Genomic DNA, 5,702 nt, shown 5'->3' on the forward strand with positions numbered 1-5,702 from the left:
CCTTGGTCCTCTTTGTTGATGCTGTTTGTCTGTAATGTTTCCCATCAGAAGAAGACTGACTGCATTTCTGAAAATTATCTAAACTTTCCCCCAAAGTGCCTCAGCAGTACCGCTTCATCAATATCTCCCTGAGCTGGCACGAGGCTCAGAGGTTCTGCAGGGTTAAGTTCGCCGACCTGGCCACTGTGAACAACATGGACGACAAAAACAAGCTGGTCAACGCACTGCGCGGACGTGTGACCTCCACCTGGATCGGGCTTCACACAGGAGCCAGCTACAGGTGGATGTGGGCCGATGGCAGCGGCAGAGTGGGCTTCACCAAGTGGAACGACGGGGAACCAAACCACGCTTCAGCCGATGAATGGTGCGCAGAGACGTCTTCCACAGGCACATGGAATGATGCTTCGTGTGCAGAGGAAAAAAACTTTGTGTGTTACGAGCGTGAGTAAATCACACATTCAGTGCATTTTGTTGCTGATGAAAGTTGTGAGAATGTAAAATCTATGTGGCAGCATTTAAACCTCAGAGCTGAACAAAACACTGGACTATGATGGTGTTACATGTTGGTTTACATTAGTAATGCTGGAGAAAAAGCATTGATCTTTATTTCAGATGAGCAGCTGAGTAGCACAAAATGCAGATGAGACTTCTAGCCATGCTAATTGGGTTCTGGTTCACTGCTTCCTCTCACTTGTTCTCACGTGGTTCAAGCCTCTGAGGTTTTGTCAGATTATTTTCAACAATACCTCATGTTTGAACATGTCATTTTTGCGCTCAAAGGGCAGTGCACCTGTTTGAAATCTAAATTTTGAATTGGCGACAAGTTAAATGGGGCTGCAAGGTGGTTAGCACCGTTGCATCGCAGCTAGAAGGTCTCCGGTTTGCGTCCTAGTGAGGACACCCGGGATCTTTCTGCGTGGAGTCTCCATGTTCTCCCCGTGCAGCGTGGGTTCTCTCCGGGTTCTCCGGCTTCCTCCCACACAGTCCACAAACATATTGAGGTTAATTGGTGATTCTAAATTGTCCGTAGGTGTGAATGTGAGTGTGCTTGGTTGTCTGTCTCTAAGTGTAGCCCTGTGATAGACTGGTTACCTGTCCAGGTGAACCTGCCTTCACCCTGAGTCAGCTGGGATAGACTCCAGCCCCCCACCACCCTAGTGATGGTTAAGCAGTGTATAGATGATGGATGGATTTACTTTATGGGCTTATAAGAGAAAAAGTATGAGACTCAATGGGACTTCATATTGCATTTTTTTCAGCTTCTTCAGTGAAAACTGACTGATGCTTTCCTTTCATTGCTGCCACCTCCTATATGATGTGAAGGTACTGATTTGACCTTCTCCTAATATCTTGCTCGACTCCTGGCGTCTTCTCGTCTGTCTCTTTAGGTCAACACAACGGTAAGCCAAAGTTTGTGTTTTACTCGGAGCAGAAAAGCTGGGAGAGCAGTCTGGAGCTGTGCCGAGACAAGCACACTGACATGGCCTACGCAAGGACGGAGGAGGAGAACTCAGAGATTATGAATATGGTGAAAACATGGACAGGCTTTTTCGGGGTGCACAACACAGCGTGGGTCGGTGTGTTCAGTGACCCCTGGATCTGGTCGGATGGAGGAAAAACCTCCTTCAGGTTCTGGCTGAGAGGCGCAAATCATGGGGGCAACTGTGCTTCTGTTGCAGGGAGTCGGCAGGGACGCTGGGTCGCATCAAACTGTAACGAGAAGTTCATGTTCGTCTGTCAGGGAGGTGAGTTCCTGAAATGCAAAATGGATGAATGAATTCTTAGACATGGAACCAGTTTCTTATTCTGGAGAAGATGACTGAGCACGTCCACATTTTCAGCAGTGAAGTTACATCTAGTGACACGGGCGTAGAAATGAAATTGTGTGTTTTGTAATTAAATTGAAAGTTTTAGGAAGTAGTAATATTCTTATATTAACATCAGATTGCATGACTTCTTGAAGGAGAAAAGGAATAACTTATCAACTGTTTCCTAAGACGTTGCCATGAAAAGAATGTCTGTCATGTGTTTGCTGTTTGTTTCCACTCTACTGGAGCCTCTGAGGACAAAACACCTGCAAGAGTAAAAAGCAAATACGTTAAAGTAGGGGTCTCAAACTCACCTTACCCGGGGGCCGCTGGAGATAGAGACTGGGCCGCGTCAAGTATTCCACAAAAAAAGGGTTTCAAGTGTTCCAGAAAAAGTACAACTGATCCAATCTTCTCAACCTTTATTAACAACAATTCTGAACATAAAAGGTTCTTCAGGACATAAGCTCCTCTTACCGACTCCTTCCTCTGACACAGCTGAGCCACATTTGGCTTGAGGGAGAACTGAGACCCTCAGTGTGGCTTGAAGATGCTCATCAGTAAGTTTGGGCCTGTACTTTGACTTATTAAAGCTCATGGTGGAGAAGACCTTTTCACACAGATGGAAAAAAACAAAAAAATTTGCGCTGGATGACAGGATATATTTTCCCTCCACTCGGCGACACTTCCAAATCACATTTCAGGTGACTACCGTGGCTAATTCGCGTTGCTGTCACGAGCCGGAGCTGTGGTGGCCCACAACTGATAAAAAATCTAAAACGCCCAGGGCACCGACTCACATAGGTGCATGTGAGAAAAAATGTGCAGCTCACACTAGCACTAAACTTCAATGTCAAGAAGGGGGCCACAAAATATCGTTCCCCGGGCCATGAGTTTGAGACCCCTGCGTTAAAGGATCTCACATCGTTTAAATAATTGGAACAGTCATTAAAATAGGCATTATTTGGATAAACTGGTGACATATTCAAAAATTGAAATGACAAAAATGACTTTGAGTCCGTCTCTCCGCAGTGTTGCTTGTCCAGTTCAACCCCACTTAGAAGCACTGCCTTTTCTTTTTAAAAAGTGATGTGGTAGATATTTGATTAGGTTTAGGCACAAACAAAAACTTGGTTAGGTTTAGGGAAAGACTGGTTTGGGCTAAATTAAGGATGATATGGTTAGAGAACCTTTGCTGCCATAGTTAGTAAAGAAGACAAATGAGAAATGGCTAATTGAAATGACACTGATGGAGGATGAAGGTCCACTCAAGAGTTCAGTTGTTTGTCTTGTTTTTATGACTTAGATTGAAATACATGAATCAAAAACAAAGTAAGTATGACTGTGTTGGGATTCTGCAGATCTTAAGATAAAGAAAATGGTGGTGAGGATGAAGGTGCATTCTGATGTGGATCTGACGGACTCCACGATCAGCGAGACGCTCCTGAAGAAGGTACAAAAATACCTGATGAAGTTACACAATGTGGACATTTGCATCTGAATATGATACTGCAGACGACATTTAAATCTGTCATCAAATTCTTACTATTTCCTCTTTTGAGATGAGAAGTTAAGTACATAGATGAATTCATGTTTTAGGTTTTAAGAGGATTTTACTGACACGTTAGTGGGGAGGTGAAGTCTTGTATCCCTGCAGACTAGACAGTGTGACAATGAAAACAACAAGGCCTTGTCTGTGTAACGTTGGTGTGTGTCCTCAGTTCGTGACAAACCTGAGACTTCAGCATGTGACTGATTTCCAACTCAGCTGGCGAAGTGAGAAACGTGGACTCGTCTTTCAGCATCATGAGGAGCAGGAGATCCCTCAGAAAACAGGTAAGTGCAGCTTTTTCATTTACAAATTTCAAGCGTGGCTCCGTCCAAAGGTATCAAACTTCTACTCGTGACCCCTGCAAAGCTCACACATGAACACATTACATTAATTTAAAAACTAAGATTGACAATGTCAGTTTGTGGCTGTAAATGGGGTTTTGTGTCGGGTCAAAGCCAAAGTAGGAGGCCAGGCTACTTAGTATACAAACATGTCTTTACAATCTGGTTTAAAAAGTTCAACTCATCACACGGGATTGTTTGATGATTTGATCGTTTTTGGGTACGAACCAGGAACATGTGTCACATAACATCTGTGTGTGTGTGCTGCTGTCAATGGCTTCCTAGGCTACACACAGAAATGACTGCGACCTACGACCACGCCAAAGGAAACTCCTGCAGGTGCGTTAACGATGCATGCAATTAAAGTTTATTATCACATTGGAGTGTTGTAACACTGGGAGGAGGGGATCTAAGGCTCCACTACGTCACACTCCAGCTAAACAAGACCTCAGCGAATCGCCAGGTACTGAGAGTACTGAACCACATCGACGACAAGCCCAATTTGATTAAAGGCGTCGTGGGTTGTGGTGCAAGTCAACAGTATCCACCTGTAGACCACACATCCCCGCCACCATGATTTACCTTTTACAGTACGCTGCACTTTGGCTCCTTCTTCTTCTCTGCTTCCTTTTTGGTCGGCTCGGACTCCTTGCAGCCGTAGAATACTGTATTTGAGTCTCCTAGCAGAGGAGAAACTGTTTGTAGGGACCCAACACATTTAGTTTTACAGTTATTTATGAGATTTATTTGTCAAAAAAACAAAACAGCCACCTCTTAAGTTTGCAAAGCCGACTAGAAGTAGAAATCCTGTGTCGGTATTCAGCTGTACTCCAATCAGCTTTCTTTTAAAAGGTGAAATTCATTTTTGTAATTGACTAAAAAGCTGTTTTTTGTTTTTTTCTATTTCCAGGATTGGCTGACCATCATCTGCTGCGTCTTCCTGCAGAAATTTTGTGTTAAAGTGGATTCAATTGTACTGCTAAAAACAAAGACATTTGGTCCTTTGAGGGCTAGCTTTAGTGGAGTTATGTGTCATTATTATTCATAGTGTCTTGCTTCATAATGTTGAATGTATCTTCTTGAATCTAACTTAAAAATATATTTTTACACTTATTTATTAATTAAATCAATAACCGACCTGACTTTCTTGCTCAAGTTGACAAAATGTTTAACTCTAAAAGAAGTCTGTCCTTTGTTTTTTCTTTTTCTGTTACGTATTTACATCTGCAAACATGTCATATACATGTCCACACATATACTCGTATGCTTATTGGTTGCTTGAAGCTTGGTGCATAATATTCAGTTTTGTCGTCTTAAGAGTTCTGTGATTTTGTATCAGGCTGTTGTTGGAGATTTTTAAAATACAATTTGACTCGTTCAGTGTGATTTGGGATCTTTTTGTGTGTGTTTTGTTGCTGTAACGTCAACCATAAATAATGTCTTATTAAAACAGGATGAAGGTAAGATCTTTCATTTTCATTAAATGTAATTCAATCCTGAGTTATATTGGGATTTTTTTTTTCACTTTTATGTTTTGACTCCAGAAGAAACATCAGTGAAATATCATCATTTAAACAATTCTCTTGACGTCTGATGTGATTTTTCAGACTTTCCTGATGACATCGGCAGTTTAAATCTTTCGTAGTGCACTTAAACACCGATTACGTCACCATCCTACCACTGCAAGCCAATCCATTCCATCATTGTGAGTTTGCATATAAGTTGAATAACTTTATTCCTCCATCCACAGAAGGTGCAGAGCTGCAGAGGCAAGCCGCGGCGGACGCATCATGTCAGGTATGTTTTCACTACTTCCGTCATTAACAATTACTGTAGATGAATTAATGTCACTGGTTGGTGCTGTTCTAGTAGACATTCGACTGATAAAACAATATTGTTTTTGAATTTTAAATCGTACTTGTCATTTCAGAATTTCTCGAGATTTTTATTTAATGAGATGTTTTGTACAAACTTTCTTCTACTTCTGCAGCCATGGATCGT

The 5,702-nt window shown here is 42.2% G+C and overlaps 1 long non-coding RNA gene across 1 annotated transcript; it reads left to right on the forward strand.

Annotated features, from left to right (window-relative positions):
* The first annotated feature begins 3,989 nt into the window (after positions 1 to 3,989).
* LOC103355789 (uncharacterized) lies at positions 3,990 to 5,084 on the forward strand. The gene is made up of 2 exons (XR_520110.1): positions 3,990 to 4,040; positions 4,612 to 5,084. It is a non-coding gene; the product is annotated as an uncharacterized LOC103355789 (long non-coding RNA).
* The last annotated feature ends 618 nt before the right edge of the window (positions 5,085 to 5,702 follow it).

This window comes from Stegastes partitus, unplaced genomic scaffold (genome assembly GCF_000690725.1).
Source record: "Stegastes partitus isolate 25-593 unplaced genomic scaffold, Stegastes_partitus-1.0.2 Scaffold168, whole genome shotgun sequence".
Lineage (NCBI taxonomy): Eukaryota > Metazoa > Chordata > Actinopteri > Pomacentridae > Stegastes > Stegastes partitus.